Below are 16,805 nucleotides of genomic sequence, written 5' to 3'. Positions count from 1 at the left end.
CCAACCCCCAGAGCCAAAGGGACCCCTGTTCCCATCCCACCTCCCCCTTCTCTGCCTCCTCCACCTGCTCCAAGCTGTGGCCTCAGGCGCATCCTTGTCAGGCCACGTTCTATCAAGATGAAACTGCCTGGGCGGTGCCCAGCAGCCTCTGTGCCATGGCCCTGCGCCAGCGGATGAAGGAAGCAGACCCATGCCGCTGAGCCAGGCTGGAGGGAACCCCCAACGGGAGAACTTTCTGGAAAGATGCAGTTCTTCCCTCCTAATGTCTCCTTCCCCTGCGCCCTCCTGCAGAGCCAACCGCACCTCCTCCCACTAAGCTCCCAGCTTCTCCTTCCCCACTCAATGGAGCAGGAGGGGCTGCTGCCTTGGGGCCAAGACTGGGGGAGTGGGACACTCACCTCCAAGGCCGAAGAATTCAGCCATCAAGGGCCAGGATATTTTAATCAGTATTTTAAAAAGTAAAGTTATGCAGAGTCCATGCTGATCAAAATAGCAAGTTTTTTTGTGTTTGTTTTTTTGAGACAGGGTCTCACTCTGTCGCCCAGGCTGGAGGGCAGTGGCACAACCTCAGGTCACCGCAACTTCCACCTCCCAGCTCTTTTTTTTTTTTTTGAGATGGAGTCTTACTCTGTTGCCCAGGCTGGAGTGCAATGACGCGATCTCAGCTCATTGCAACCCCTGCCTCCCATGTTCAAGCGATTCTCTTGTCTCAGCCTCCTGAGTAGCTGGGATTACATGTGCCCACCACCACACCAGGCTAATTTTTCTATTTTTAGTAGAGACGGGGTTTCACTATGTTGGCCAGGCTGGTCTTGAACTCCTGACCTCAGGTGATCTGCCCGCCTTGGCCTCCCAAAGCACAAGGTTTACAGGCATGAGCCACTGCACCTGGCCATCATTTTTGTATTTTTAGTAGAGACGAGGTTTCGCCACGTTGCCCAGGGTGGTCTGGTCTCTATCTCCTGGGCTCAGGTGATCCACCCACCTCAGCCACCCGAAGTACTGGAATTACAGGTATAAGCCACCGCGCCCAGCCTAAAATAGCAAGTTTTTAAAGCGAGGGCAGCTGGGGCTGCTGGGATTATTGGGTGGGTGCCAGGGTAGGACCAGGACTCAACTCAGTGGACATTCTACTGTTTTGCTCATTATGGGGTTTTGGCACTGATTTTGGTTTCTTAGGAGATGCAGGATTATGCTTGCTCTGCCGCTGAGTGCCCAGGGCCCCATCACCACCCACCTCTGCTCACAGCCCCAGGGCAGCTCAGCCCCCAGAGGCCCCCAGGCACCCATTCGAAGCCCCTGCAGGGCTGGGACTGACATTCCACCTCTTCCTGGGCCGGTTCCGCAGGGGAGCACTCCCTTCCCCTCCCTCTCCCCTCCCTCTATTCCCTCCCTCCCTCCCATCCTGTTTTGGGGGGAAGCTGGGGTGGGACCGCCCAGCCTGGGGCTCTCCTTCCTACCCAGGCTCTGGGCTCCACTGTCCAGTGTAGGAAGCAAAGGGCAGGGCTTTGGGAAGCCACGTCCCTCCAAAGGCCACCAGCTTGGGTTAAAGGCTCCAGTTGTAACTAACAGTCAGGCTAGGGAGCTCTAAAGACACCATAGCCCAGCAGACTCCCCCTCCCAAACCCTCGTGGGCACCCCCAGGCTGGAGCTCAGTCCACCCTAAGGCACCCATGAATGTCCCATCTTCCTGCACGGTTCCCTGGAGCCGCTCCCACCTCCGCAGCCCATGTTGGTGAGGGGCCCCGGCACACCTGAACAGGGAACCCCCGCCCGGCCCCGGCCCCTGTCACTCACCCTCGCCGAGCGCATAGCGGATCTGGGCATCCCACGCACACATGGCCTCGTGGCTGTCAATGCCCAGCATGATGGCCTGGGACAGGCAGACAATGGCCAGCGTGTGGGCCAGGCCCTCGTAGGGCAGGCCGGGCTCCAGCCCGCAGATGTCCTCTAGCGTCAGGCTGCTGCGCTCCCACAGGCCCTTGGTACGCTCCGACTTGTCCTTGTAGACCAGCATCAGCAGGCAGTCTGCAAGGAGCGCGGCCATCAGGGACGCCAGCCAACACCGCCTGCCCGCACCCTTGGCGTCCCCGGGGAGGCCGTGACAGTGCAGAGACCCGGGCTGGGGTCATGACCTCAAGCCAGCCACTCAGCCATGCCAAGGCTTCGACTCCCGGCATACAAAATGGGGCGATCCCCTCCCCTTGCAAGACCCTCGGGCTGCAAGAGCAGAAATGAACTCAGAATATTCATGTCTGTGCCCGGCCCCCGACGCTGGCTCCCATGACTCGGTTCTGGACCTTCACCTGCGGATTTGCCCTGTCCCAGGCCCTGGAGCGCCCTGGGCCACACTGAGGGCTGCAGGATCTGTGGTCAGGGGCTTGGGGGCCCAGCGTGGGGCCTGCCGGGTGGCTGTGGCCTCCTGCCCTGGTTCTGCCAGCCCGCTCCTATCCTGCCGCCCTGCCGCCCTGCCAGCCACACCTGTGCCCACTCCCTGCTGCCTCGAGACCCACCGCCCCTCCTGGTTCCTTTAGTTCTCAGGGTGTGGCTGAGCTTCAGCCCCAGGGAGTAGGGGAGGTCAATGGGCCTTGGGTCCCATCCCCATCCACCCGGCCACTGCCCAGCTCAGCAGGCCCTAGTCTCTTCCTCGGCTGCTGGGGACCTGCCTGCGTTCTGCCTCCCGGACCCTCCGGGGCAACTCGGGTCCCCGTCCCCACCCCCACCTTCCCATTTTCCAACGTCACTGTCACCACAAGCAACCGGCTGGTGCCATCCACTCCACCAGGTGCAGCTGAAACCTGGCACAGCACAGTCCCTGTGTGGCCTTGGGTGAACCACCTGGCCCGGGGACACTCCTGTGAATGGCGGGGGCAGCAGGTCTGCCTGAGAGAGCAGAGAGGATGGTGCAGGAAGACTCCCGGCCCTCCTGCCACGGCTCCAGGCTTGACAACCAGGCCTCCTCCCACCTAGGCCCCGGCAGCTGGGCTCCAGGATACCCGGCTTCGGCGAGGGTGTAGGTTTTGGGACCTCATACAAACACCCCAAATCCCTGTGAGCATGCAGGAGGGGATGGGGGAGAATGTCCCCGAAGAGGATTGCAGAATGACATGTCATCTGAAGCTCTGAAAAGCAGGTGCTCACTTCACACAGGCCCTGCAAAGCCACGTGAGAACCAAAATCCCAAATGAATTTGACGCAGACACTCATTTTTGCAATGGAGTCCAGAGCAGACATGGTGCTCAGCTTCCCTCCCCAGCCGTGCCCACCTCCCCGGGCCACATGGCCACAGCCCGCAGAGCCAGGGTGTCTGTGTGACCACAGGGGCCAGCGGTCAGCAAGCTTCCTCTGCAAGGGGCCAGAGGGCAAGCATGCAGCTTTCAGGGCCACACAGGCTCTGCGGCCACTGCTCAGCACCGCCACCCTTGCTGCGTGAAAGCAGCCTCAGACCATGTGTAGACCCGTGGGCGCAGCTGCATGCCGGGAAACTTGATTCACAAAAGCAAGGCGCGGTGTGGGCGCGGCGACAGGGCGTTCACTTCCCATTGGAGGATCTGTCCGCAGTGTCTGAAACGTTTACAGCTAGAAAAAAGCTAGGCATTCCCAATTTGAGAAAGAAGCCCCCTCATTCCTGCACCTACAGAACTCTGCCTGCCCAGCTGAGGCTTTCCAGACAATCTACTGGCCCCCTCTGGAAACTCCAAGGCAGGAAGCAGGACGCCCGGCCCCAAGAGAGAAATCAAACACAGCGGCGTAATCGGAATTCGCCGTAACAGCAATGTCCCCCAAATGCAACGTCCCCCAAATGCAATGTCCCCCAAATGCGTCACCAGAGCACCCAAGAAATGACGGTGTGTGGGAACAGCATGAACACGGGTGGCTCCGCGCAGGATGGGGGCCCCAGGGCCGCTTGAGCCGGAGGACAGCCCACAGTGTCCACCCTCTGCAGTTGAAGTGTGTTGTGAGATCGCTGCAGGGGCCCGGGCCACCTCTGCCTCGGGGGACCCTAAAAAGCTGAGCCACACCCATGTGGAAACTTCCACTGAGGATAATCACGCACCACACAGACCACCCCTTCACTCCCTTCCCCTAAGGGGCAAGGCCCCTGGGAATCCCTGCTCTGACCTCCCAGCTGCATGGCCTTGGGATCTTGGCCTCAGTTTCCTCATCTGTGACCTGGGGACAGTGGCACCCCCACCTGCAGCAATGCCGTAAGGACCATCTGCAGGAAGGTGTGGAGGCCTTGTGTGCAGTAAGCACTTAGTACATGCTTGCATATTCAGGTACACATCTGTCTGCATTACCAGCTGTAAGGCCAGACCGGCTTCCCTGCAATCTGGCTGCCCATGCACAGAGGGACCAGGTGACCCATGGCTCACCCTCAGTGCTCAGCAAGGGGCACACACTGGCCAACCATACACCACCTTCCACCTCGAGGGCCTCAGCTTCCTCGGAGCCTTGGTGGGCTGATCACCCAGAAGTCAGGCAGGGACCTTTCCTCCCCTGTGGCTCTGCTCTGTGGTGGTGGCACCTTGGCCACACCCTGGCAGACAGCTCCGGCACCTGATGACAACCAGTTCCTTCCATTGCCCCCAACCAGCACCTCCTTTGTTCAACAAGTTACATTCCCAATAATACAGTCAGGACTGGGGTCAGGAGCTTGCCTGTAAAGAGCCCGACGTCACCCTTTTGGCTTGATTGAGCTTTAAGTCTCCTTTACCATACTTAGCTGGAAAGCAGCCACAGATGACACGTGTGGGAATGGCTGCGAGCCAATAAAACTTTATTTACAAAAACAGGTTCCGGCAGGATTTGGCCCAGAGACCACAGTGAGCTGACTCCTGGCCAGGAGTTGAATTTGCCACAACGGCTTCTCACACCTTCTACAAGCCAGCCGGCCCCACCCTAGACGTCTACCCCTGCAAGGCTGGTGGTGGCGCGCATGCTGAACCCATGCTCGACCCTCAGACCTTTTTCTGATTCACGGACGCCACCCCTCGGCCTGATTTTTCTGGACTCTGTCTACAAATGCAGACTCACACCCTGCACCTTGGGAACGCCTGAGAATCCAGGAGCACTTACGTGCAGGGGCTGAGCGTGGCCCCCAGCAAGACGTGTCCACTCCCAGCCCCGGAACCTGTATGTCCTTATTTGGGAACAGGGTTTCTGCATATGTAATCGAGTTCACGATCCTGGATTATCTGAACGCAGCAGCAAGTGTCCTTGTAAGGGGCAGAACAGGAGGCGCAGACACAGGGAAGGTCACCTGAATGGGGACGGAGGCAGGGACTGGAGCGCTGAGGCCACAGCCAAGGGACACCTGTGTCTAGCAGGAGCTGGGAGAGGCAGGAAGGAGCCCCTCTGGGAAGCCTGGAGGGAGCGTGGCCCTACGGCCCCCTCGACTGCAGAGCTCTAACTCCCAGGACTCAGTGGGTGAATTCTCGTTGTTTGAAGGCCCAGCTGTGGTGCTTTCTTCTGTCGGCCACAGGAAACTGACGACCACCCAAACCACCGATTTCATTTTCAAACATGAACAGAAGCGGAGAGGTCAGAGCTGGGGTCCCACTCGCCCCTCCTGCCTGGCGGAAGCTTCTCCGGCAGCTGACGCCCACCCCCTCATGCTCAGGCCACCCTCTCCTCATCACTGACAATAAATCGATCCTGTTTTTAAAGTGCATCTCTCGGGGAGTGCCAGGGGGCAAAGCGCTGCAGGAACTGGAACCAGAGAGATGGAAGCTCCAGGCCCAGGGCTGAGACCAAGCCAGGTCAAGGCCGGGACACCAGAGCCCCAGGATGCAGCGGCTCTCCCTGGGACACAGCACGTGTGCCGGGGAGACACAGGTCTGAGGGACTCAGGAGTGGATGGCCACCGGCCAGCTCCCTGGGCGCCAGGCCCAGAGGGCCCCAGCCACACCCTCCCAGGAGGCCTGGGCACCTGGGGGTCTCTCACCCAGCGGCTGAGGAAGCACTATCTGCCCTGCCCACCCACCCTCTGGCTGGGGGTCTCTTGCCCGGCGGCTGAGGAACCATCAGCCCTGCCCACCCACCCTCTGGCTGCGGGCATTGGCTGCAACCTGGCCAGGGAAGGCTTTTGCAGAACTTGGAGGGTTCCCGGGGCTCTGGCAGGCAGCACTGGGCTGGGTGGAGGGCACCGGGTCGTGATGGTGAAAGGAGACAAACGAGGAAGAGGCACCAGGAGAGGCCAACCAAGGCACAGAGACCATGTGGAACAAGCAGGCACACACGCACACTCTCACACACACACTCATACAGGCACACTCACAGACACGCACACACATACATGCACACTCATACACACAGACACATACACGCACACTCACACAGATGTGCACACACACTCATACATGCATGCACACACAGGCACACTCACAGGCACACACACACTAATACATGCACACACACTCAGACATGCACTCATACACAGGCACACTCATACACGCACACTCACACACACATGCATACACAGGCACACGTACACTCATACAGGCACCACACATACACATGCACAGAAGCACGCACACTCATACACACACTTATACACACACAGACATGCACACTCATACACAGGCACACTCACATGCACACACACAGAGGCATGCACACTCATGCACAAACATACACGCACACACACACTCCTACATGCATACACACACAGGCACACACATACATACATGAACACACACAGGCACACATACATGCACACACACGCACACAGACACACACAGGCACACATACAGGCACACACAGTCAGACACATACACAGGCACACATACATGCACACACACAGGCACGCACACTTATACACACAGACACACAGACAGGCACATACACTCATACATGCACACACACACAGGCACATGCACACTCATACATGCACACACACACAAAGCATGCACACGCCAATACATGCACACTGACAGACAAGCACACACATTCATACATGCTCACACAGGCACACTCACACTCATACACTCACACAAGTCACACACTCATACACACACACACGCACATGCACACTCATACATGCACACAGAGGCACACTCATACATGCATACACAGGCACACAGACACACTTGTACATGTACATTCACACACAGGCACACACACTGCTGCACACCCATGCAGACACCAGCACACACTTGCACACACAGACACATGCACACAGACAAGCATTTGAGCTCACACACAGACACACACTCGCACACACAGGTATTCACACGCATGTGCACACGTGCACACACCCACAGGTATTCACATGCACGCGCACACACACTTGCACACATACACCCCCACACAGGTATTCACATGCACGCACACACACTTGCGCGCACACACCCCCACACACAGGTATTCACATGCACGCACACACACACTTGCACACACACCCACACACAGGTATTCACATGCACACACACACTTGCACACACCTACACACACAGGTATTCACATGCACACACACACGTGGACACAGACATGCGCTTGCACTCATGCTTGTGCACACACACACAGAAACGTGCACTCATGCACTCAGTGCTGGGGTCTGAATCTGAAATTCCAGTGTTGAAATCTTCACCCCCAAGGCGATGGGTTAGGTGGTGGGGCCTTTGGGATGCGATGAGGTCATCAGGGTGGAGCCTCAAGAACGGGACCAGTACCTGATGAGGGGGCCCCAGTGCGCTTCCTCCCCCTACACCATATAAGGACAGAGAAAGCGCCACCTATGCAGCAGGACATGGTCCTTACGAGACACCCAGGACGCGGATCCTCACCAGACACCCAGGCTGCCTTGATCTTGGACCTCCAGCCCCCAGAACCGTGAGCAGTGACTGGCTGTCGTCTGAGCTACCCAGGCTGTGGCATTCGCTAAGAGCCGCCTGAGCTAAGACAGCCACATAAGCCCACACTCACACATTCACTCTTACACACTCACCCAAATGCTCACACTTGCTCACACGTGCACACGCTCCCACGGTGTGTACAGGTGCACATGTACATCCTAACACACACGCACGTGCACACACGCTCCCCCTGCATTCACCTCCACAGCCACAGGGAAACGAGGAATCCAGGATGAGCCCTGGGACTTGGGTGGGGGAGGGATGCCTGGGGACCCTTCTGGGGTGGGGGCTGGGGTGGGGGGGTCTTCCCTGGACACGTGGGGCTGAGAAGCCCACCAGACACCGGGCGTCGATGCACACAGGCAGTTGGATGCAGGCTTCTGGAGATGTAAAAATAACTGTGGAGTCATGAGCACACGGAAGGCCTTACAGCCAGGGCGGAGAGCCGGGGAGGGTGGGAGGGAAGAAGGAGGAGGGGGAGAAGCCGCAGGGAAGATGGAGTGAGTAGGCGTGGTGACCCAGGGAAGGCAGGGGCGTGTGTGGGCCGGGGACGCAGTGGGGGGGGGGGGTCCCCGCCCACACTGAACACGATGGGAGTCCGCAGAAGTGGCTGCGGGACAGCCTTTGGAGGTCACAGTGACCTTGAGGCTGTGCCTTTAGCAACACAGGTGGTAGCCGCCTGAGGGGACCCTGCTGGGGGTGCAGCAGCCTGGAGCCGCCCCCAGAAGCTGGGCAGGAGCAAGGGGGGCGTCCATCGACCAGGCCGGCCTGCTGATGCCTCCTCGGGCCAGGCCACAGCCAGGACACACGAGACCAAGATCCAGTGCCTAGCCCTGGACCCATTCACAATCTGGTTCGGGAAGGAAACGCGTGAGGGTGCCCCTGCCCGGCACAGGTGTTGGAGGTGTGGTGCAGGTGGGCCCCCCAGACCACAGACATCACCAAGGGCAGCCCAGGACGAGGCTCCAGATGCCAGGGTCAGGCCCCCGCGCCCACCTCTCCATCGCCCTCAAGAGCCCTGTGAGTAGACGAGGACGCAGGTGGGGAAGGAGCCGTCCCAGGTCACCGCTCCCACATGTGGAGCTGAGAGCTGCACCCCAGCTCTCTGATTCCCTGTCCTGACGCGGGGGCTGAGGGAAGGTCGCCCTGTTCTTGATGTTTCTATGGGGAGAGGATAACTGGCCACCACCCACGCCCGGTCTTCAGCCCGGAGCTGGGATGTCAGCCCCAGTCCGTTGGGGCAGGAGCCAGACATACAGGAAATCCACCACCAGGAGGCTCTGCTCGGGAAGGGCCGACCCAGTGTCCACCCCCAGCCCCTCGTTAGCAGGGGAGCTGTGGAGGGCAGGGCCCCAGGACAGCACTAGCCGTGGGGCAGCTCCGGGGCTCACGGGGCACCTGCCAGGGGGCTCCCGGCTCCTGCGCCGTCTCCGTGGGGTCCCTCCTGCAGGCCGGGCTCAGTCCCACCAGGCTGCCTTTGAGGGTGATGCAGAACTGGGAACCCTGCCCTCCGGGAACTCAGCATTAGAACCGAGAGCAGGGATAGGGGAGACTAAGCAAGGGCCCAGCCATCAGCCCGGGGGCAAGCGCAGAACTTCCAGCCAGCTGTGGGGGGCAAGGTTTGGGTTGGTTGGGGGGAACTGGGCTCTGCCCAGCAGTCCGTGTCTTGGGCCAGATCCCTCGGGTTTCTGAGCTTCAGCTTCCCCCCACCATGGTGACTCCAAGACCCTGCCAGCTCCAGGACTCGGGCCCTCCTGGTGGCTTTTCTGAGCTGGATGAAGCCCCCAGGGGCAGCCCCTGTGGGAAGCAGGCCCCCTCAAGTGTCTGGCCCGGGGCCACACCCTCCACAGGATGTCAAGAACACTTTCCTCACCACCCCCAGCCGCTGCACCAGGGAGGAAGAAGAGAGGGGCTGGGCCAGGCGCCGCTGGCATGCAGGGCCACCAGCAGTGAGTCCTGGGCCACGACTGGACATAGACCACCCTCCTCCCCCGGGGCCCTGCCCAGAGAGGGGACGCAGACATGCATTCCACAGTGAGGACGCGGTGGAGACCTCAAGGAACGTGGTCCCACTGCAGGGCACCCTGCAGTCCCACACCGAGGCAGACGGCCCGACGTCCACTGGCCATGCCGGGCGCTGCGGCTGAGCAGCCCTTTGATAAAAGGGTTTCCCTTTCATTCGCTAAACCTTGTCATAACAGAAAGACGTGCTCACGATTGAGAAAAACGCAAGGAGGAGAGAGGAGCCAGTGGAAAAGGTGCACATCGGGGCCCTTCCCAGAAGGAAATCACCACTGGTAACAAAAAGAACCCTGCCTGTCTTACAAGGAAGCAGACGGGACCCTTCCTCTCTCCCTCACACCAGGAGCACAGGGTCTGTGCTGTCTGCTCCTCCAGGGCTGGGGCCTGCTCCCTCCACGCCGGGCCCATCCACAAGGGAGGTGGTCTCCAGCGCTGAGCGGGAAGGTAGCTGGGTGAAGGCAAAGGGGGCAGCATCCAGGGAGGCTTATGAGGGGCGGGGGGAAGAGACATCAGGGCCTCTGAGCAGAGAGGAGGTGCCAGGCTGGCCTGGTCAGGGTGGGGAGGTGGGCATGAGAACTCCGCTCTGTCCCATCCCCTCATCTGACCGACCTCTGGGCAACCCCACAGGGTGTCAGTTTCAACCCTAGGCTGCTGGAGTGACCAACACAGAAAGCAGGTGTCCAAAGCAATGGGTCCCAGGCCAGTGAGTCAGTGGGTGCTAGGGACACCTGGCTGCAAGGCTTGGAATGAACATCCACCCAGAGGGGGCATGGCACCTTCCACTACCCCACATCACCTCCCACGCCAGCCCCACAAGGCTGCAGATCTCAACTGCGCGGGATACGGGATAACCCAGCAGACACTCGGGAGCCACCATGTTCACCTACAGACTCACAGATTGTCCCACCTGGGGGACCCATTGCAAACTCCTGTCACTCCACTCAGGCACTCACCGGCCGGGGGAGCACACCCTCTTGAGGCTGGCAGGCCCTGCCTCCTGGGACTGTCTGATTCAGAAAGAAAATCCCTCCAAGAGGGACAAAGACCTCTCCCCCAACACTCCTCTTTGGGGGCTGCTGTCCCGGGTGCCTTCCTGGGCTGCGGCCTCTCTAGAGGGTCTGCACTGGCTCCAGCCCAGCACCGTCCACCAAGCATCACCTGCCCCACCACGGCCCCGACCCAGCCACAGCTGACTAAAGCCTGTCATCCGCCCAGCCTGGCAGGGCCTCTCACTCTGCCCAGACCCCATCCCTTCCTATACCAGGTCCCCTGCAGCCCCGGAGGACAAAGACGCCCTCCCAGGCTCTGTTGGTGCCCCCACAGCTCCAGGCAGGAGGTCTGGGCACGGAGGGCTGAGTGGAGAAGTGACCAGCGTGCAGTCCAGGCCCTGCAAGGGGAGGCGGAGGCAGGCAGGAAGTGCTTTCCTCCAGGACCACCTGAGGCCCTGCAGAAGGGACGCAGGAGGCATCCCTGCCCCACACCCTCCCTGGGAGTCACAGACACCCGTCCTGGAGGGCGCTCTGGCAGCCCCCTGGCGTACAGCCCCCCATGCACGCAGGCCGAGCATCCCACCCAGACCCGGGCCTGGCCGGCTCCGCCGCACCAGTCCCCTGGAGCAGCTGCAGGCCCGGCTCAGCCCTCCCTACAGGCCCAGCGCTGCAGGCGGCCTGGGCTGCCAGACCTGGGGGCTCCGTGCTGACCCTCCCCAAGCTGGGGTGCTGGCTCAGGGCGGGGACTGCGGGGGACCCCTGCCTCCTCCCAGAGGACTTTTCCCCCAGCAATGTGGCAGTCACTCTGCCCTGCCCCACCGCAGCCCAGCCTCTCCTCTGCCTGGGAGGGGTCCAGGGTCAGCGCTAACCCACGCAACACCCCTGGAGGCTGGGTTCAGGGGCCCTGCTCTGAGCGTTTCCACAAGCACAGCTCAACCCTCAGGCATGTGGGGCTTTGCTTCTGGGGGGCCCCTTGCTGCTCTGCTGGGGGGCTCAGGGCCTGCGTCCCCTCCGCCTACAGGGCCACCAGGCAGCCCCCTCGGGCCTCAGTCTGCGCTGCTGGAAAGAGGGTTCTTCCGTCCAGGGCCCCCACCTGCGCTCCCAGGGGCGCTGTGGGGTCCGGGTCCGCGCGGAGCTCTCGGGTTTCCCGGCGGGGTGACAGCGGCGGCGATTTTGGGCAAGCTGGCATTACTGCCCCGGGCCTCGGTAACCCGTGTCGCTAGGCCCCCCGCGCCCACCATCCCCCGCCCACCCCGCTCACCTGCCACGGGCGACGGCTTGCGCAGCACCAGCCACTTACTCTTCCACTGCGGGGACAGGGGGGAGCGTGAGCCGCCGCCCGCGCCCGCGCCCCCCCCGCGCCCCCGACGCGCCCCGACCTTCTTGCCGTCCCGCAGCTTGACCTGGCCCTCCTCCACCAGCGCCGCCTCGGTCATCTTCTGTCATGGTTCCGCGCCGCCGCGCTCGCCCCGGCGCCCCAGCCCAGGGTCACTTTCAAAATAGCTCCCAGGGCCCTGGGCTGGGCCAGGAGGGCGGGCCCGCGGGCAGGGCGGCGACACCGGCTACTCCAGGGCCGGCGCGGGCGGGGCTCCTTCTCCTGCGGGCGGCTCCCCCACCCCCACGGGCCCCTCTGGCACCACCGTCCCGCGGCGGCCACTGGAGCCGCCCGCCCTCTGGAGCAAGCGCACCATCTGGGCTCAGACGTTAGACCAGCGCCTGGGGTGGGGGGTCGGGCGGGGACTTCTTTTTCAAAAAGCAGAGAAAACCACCCAGCAGACATCGGCCCGGCTCTGGGCACTGCTCCCAACTTTGAAGTTGGTCTTCAAACAATCTGGCTTCCCAGACTGGCATCTGCCCCTCCCACTACCCCAGGGGTCACCAGACACCCCGACAACAGACTGGCCACGGGCAGCCCAGGCCCAGGATGCTCTTACATCCCCAGGCTTCCCCCACACTGAGGTGACCCCTCCCCAGGCAGGCAGTAGGGGTCGAGGAGCCCCTGGCAGCCTCTGTCTCTTCCTCCATTTCTGTTCCCATTAAAAGCCTGCAGGGACCCCAGTGCAGGTGGGCGGGTCCAGGACCCACATTGCCGCCTTGGGTCCCCAGGTCTCCACCTCTTCTGCCCCCATCCCAGGCAAGAGCAGGCCCTGGTTAGGCCAGCCGGCTCCGATGGGCAGAGGAGCTGCCTGCTTTGTAAAGGACCCGCCAGCAGCCCTCCCAGCTGGGTGGACTTTGTGTTCCTGGACTCCCCCTCCTTGACCCTGTGGCTCCAGTCCAGCTGTCCCCAAGCTCTGGCCTGGGCATTAGATGTCACACCCAGGTTCTTTTGCAGAGAGGCCATGTGCTTTGGGGAACCTGGCAGGTCTGTGCCTTGGGTGTCAGCCCCATCCGAGAGATGGCCTTCACCACCCTGGGGTTGGGGACACCAAGCAGATACGGGAACAGCAGTGGGGAGGGGCGATGGCACCCTAGAAGATAAGCACCTGGACAAACAGCAAAGCTCCGTCCACATGCCCTACCCTAGACCCCATCCTCACGGGGCTGACGGTTCTCGGGGGAGAAGAAGGAAGGGGTAGACAGTGTCCCGTTAGGGAGGAGACGTCTTCATTTCATCCCATCCAGACCCTAGGCTGGGCTCTGTCTGCCTCGTACTGAGGAGGAAATGGAATAAAGGCAGCGTGAGGCCTCACAGCCAGGACTGAGCCACATCAGCTGACCTCAGAGCAGGGCTCAGAGGCATCGGGAGCCCTGGGCGCCCCTCCCCACTGCCCCTGTGATCCAAGAGACAGGTCTCCGGTGGGCCACAAGGGTTGGCTTTGATGCTTCGGTGATGTCTTATCAGGGCCTCATGTAAGGCAGGAGACACCAGGCCCAGGAAGCAGAATTTTGCATCCCCCACTCACCCCCGCAGTCACCTGTGCAGCCACTAGCCGCCTTCTGCAGAACAGTTGCTGGGTCACAGAGCCCCATTCATGCTCCCCACACATCCCAGGCCCCCAAGGGGCTGGCCTAGGACAGCCGGTGCGGAGGCGGGGGCCGTTGGGGCTGTAGCCACAGACACATCTGCTGCCCTGGGCGCCTGGCACTTGCTTATCCCTACAGGGAGAGGCAGGGCCCCGCTGCATTCCTGAGTGCTGGCCCGGGCCCAGGCTCCTGCCATGCCTGGCAGCTGCACCTGCTCCCACACAGCCTGGAACACACAGGATGCCGGAGGGTAGACAACTCCCTTCCCTGCTCCACGCGGCTCCAGGGCTGCTGAAAGGTGGAGGAAGCTTCCTGCAGGAGGAGGAGGTGGCCTGGCTGCCACTCCCAGACTGGCCGAGAGCGCTGTGACCCTGGGCAAGCTCCTGCCCCGCTCTGTGCCTCAGAAGTTATAGCCAGAAGTTTCCCCAGAAGTTATAGCCAGGGTTGCTGGTTGCAAATGGAGAAATAGGCTGGCCACTGAGTAGGAAGGGGTTGATTGGAAGCAAATCAGGTCTCCAAGAACCAAGGGGAAGGCTGGAGAGCTGGTAGGCAGTGAAAACAGAGCCACGTCCTGAAAGAGGAGGACACCACAGCTCAGCCCCACAGCACAGCTGGGCTCCACACGAGGGGCAGGGTCACCACCTTCAAAGGAGCCCACAGTCTCAGGTCACAGCAGCACCCCTGTCTGACCACAGAGCCCTGCTGCGACTGCCATGCTGCTGCTGGACACTGTGGCCAGGGACACTGCCATCTCTGCCAGACCCCATGGTCGTGGCACATTGCCGCCCGCCAGTGGCTCTGTGGCCAAGGGACCTGTCCCTGACTAGCCACACCATCTTCAGCCACCGTGTGATCTTACTGGTCTCAGCTTCCTCTTCTACCTTGATACTGTGATGAGCCCCAATAAGATGGCGTCCATGAGCATCTTTCAAAATGATCCAGGGTTTTCCAAGGTGATTCCAAGGGGATGATGGGGACCAGGGGTGGGCTGCTTTGTCTTGCATCTCCAAGTGGCCTGGTGTGTTGGAGAGAAACACGTCAGCTGACTGTGGCAAGCACTGTACCCTGTGGTCACACCCGTTTGTGCATCCACATTTCCCAGTACCACCACCCCCGCCCCCATCAGGTAAGGCTGTATGAGTGAGTTCTGGCCAGTAAGGCATGGGTGGAAGGGGTAACCAACACTTCTGGCCTGCCCATAGGATGCCTGATACAGTTCGGCTGTGTCCCCACCCAAATCTCATCTCGAATTGTATTAATAATATTAGCTCCCGTAATCCTCATGTGTTGTGGGAGGGACCCAGTGGGAGGTAATTTAATCATGGGAGTGGGGTTTTCCTGTGCTATTCTCATGAAAGTGAATAAGTCTCATGAGATCTCATGGTTTTATGAAGGGCAGTTCCCTGCACATGCTCTTTGCCTGCCGCCATGTAAGAGGTGCCTTTGCTCCTCCTTCACCTTCACCATTTCCCTTTGCCTTCAGCAAGCACCTCAGCAGTTCATGTTTTTTTTTTTCCTGGTGGAGTGACCCAAACCTTCATTCCTGAAGTGTCTGGGTGATTTGTAGTCCTGCCTGGATTGGGCTGTTGTAGTTTCCCATTGACCTTAATCACAGGGCATGGTAATATTAATAGACGCCCTAATGGATCTTTTGTAATTCTATGCATACTCTTACTTACCTCCTTTGTGGAGTTGTAGACTGATTTCATCTCGAGAGTCTGGGTCAATCACCCCAGCCAACACTGTAACTCCTTCTTAGCCTGTTGACTTAAAGGTAGGAGGAGCCCAGAGTGTCCAGGTGGCAATCTTAACTTCTAGCTTAATGGAATAGTTGTGTCTCCTGGTGGCAGCGTTCCTCCCTCTGGAACTAAGACCTCCAGGCCAGCAGAACATAATGTCATGGGAACAGGAAGCAAACATTTTGCTAGTGGATCACTAGGGGTGATGGCAAGTGGTGCCACTTCCACTTTAGTGCCTTGATTCCTGGACCCGTGCATCCTGGCTAAGGGAGAAACAATATCATATCTTGGATGCTGATTCAGAGCATACATGGCCTTCTGGAGAACTTGGCCCCAGCCCTGCAAAGTATTGTCACCTAGTTGGTGGTGTAATTGTGACTTCAGAAGGCCATTCCACTGTTCTATCAATCCAGCTGCTTCAGGATTATGGGGAACGTGGTAAGACCAGTGAATTCCATGAGCATGAGCCCACTACCACACTTCTTTAGCTGTAAAGTGAGTGCCTTGCTCAGAGGCAATGCTGTGTGGAACACCATGATGGTGGATGAGGCATTCCGTGAGTCCATGGATGGTAGTCTTGGCAGAAGCACTGCGTGCAAGATAGGCAAACCCATATCAGGAGTAAGTGTCTATTCCGGTGAGGACAAACCTCTGCCCTTTCCATGGTGGAAGAGGTCCAATATAATCAACCTGCCACCGGGTAGCTGGCTGATCACCCTGAGGAATGGTGCCATATTGAGGCTCAGTGTTAGTCTCTGCTGCTGCCAAATTGGGCACTCAGCAGTGGCTGTAGACAGGTCAGCCTTGGCTAGTGGAGGTCCATGTTGCTAAATCTCCATGTGTAATCTCCATCCTTGCCACCATGGCCACTCTGTTCATGGGCCCACTGGGCGATGACAGGGGTGGCTGGGGAAAGAAGCTGAGTGGTGTCCACAGAACAGGTCATCCTACTCACTTGATTATTAAAATCCTCCTCTGCTGAGTTCACCCATTGGTGAGCACTCACAGGGGATACAAATATCTTCCGTTTTTGACCACTCGGAGAGGTCCATCCACATACCTCTTCCCCAAATTTCTTTGTCACCAATTTTCCAATCATGCTTCTTCCAAGTCCCTGACCATCCAGGCAAACCATTGTCTACGGCCCATGAATCAGTACATAATCACACACCTGGCCATTTCTCCTCCCATGCAGAGTGCACAACCAGGTGCACCGCTCCAACTTCTGCCCACTG

At 59.8% G+C, this 16,805-nt stretch overlaps 1 pseudogene; it reads right to left on the bottom strand.

The window, feature by feature from the left end:
- Positions 1 to 12,344, bottom strand: part of LOC134757219 (protein Dok-7-like) — a 38,529-nt pseudogene extending 26,185 nt beyond the window's left edge.
- Between the last annotated feature and the right edge of the window lie 4,461 nt (positions 12,345 to 16,805).

This window comes from Gorilla gorilla, chromosome 16, assembly GCF_029281585.2.
Source record: "Gorilla gorilla gorilla isolate KB3781 chromosome 16, NHGRI_mGorGor1-v2.1_pri, whole genome shotgun sequence".
Lineage (NCBI taxonomy): Eukaryota > Metazoa > Chordata > Mammalia > Primates > Hominidae > Gorilla > Gorilla gorilla.
The sequence above is the reverse complement of the archived record's forward strand: the minus strand, read 5'-3'. Positions and strand labels throughout refer to the sequence as shown.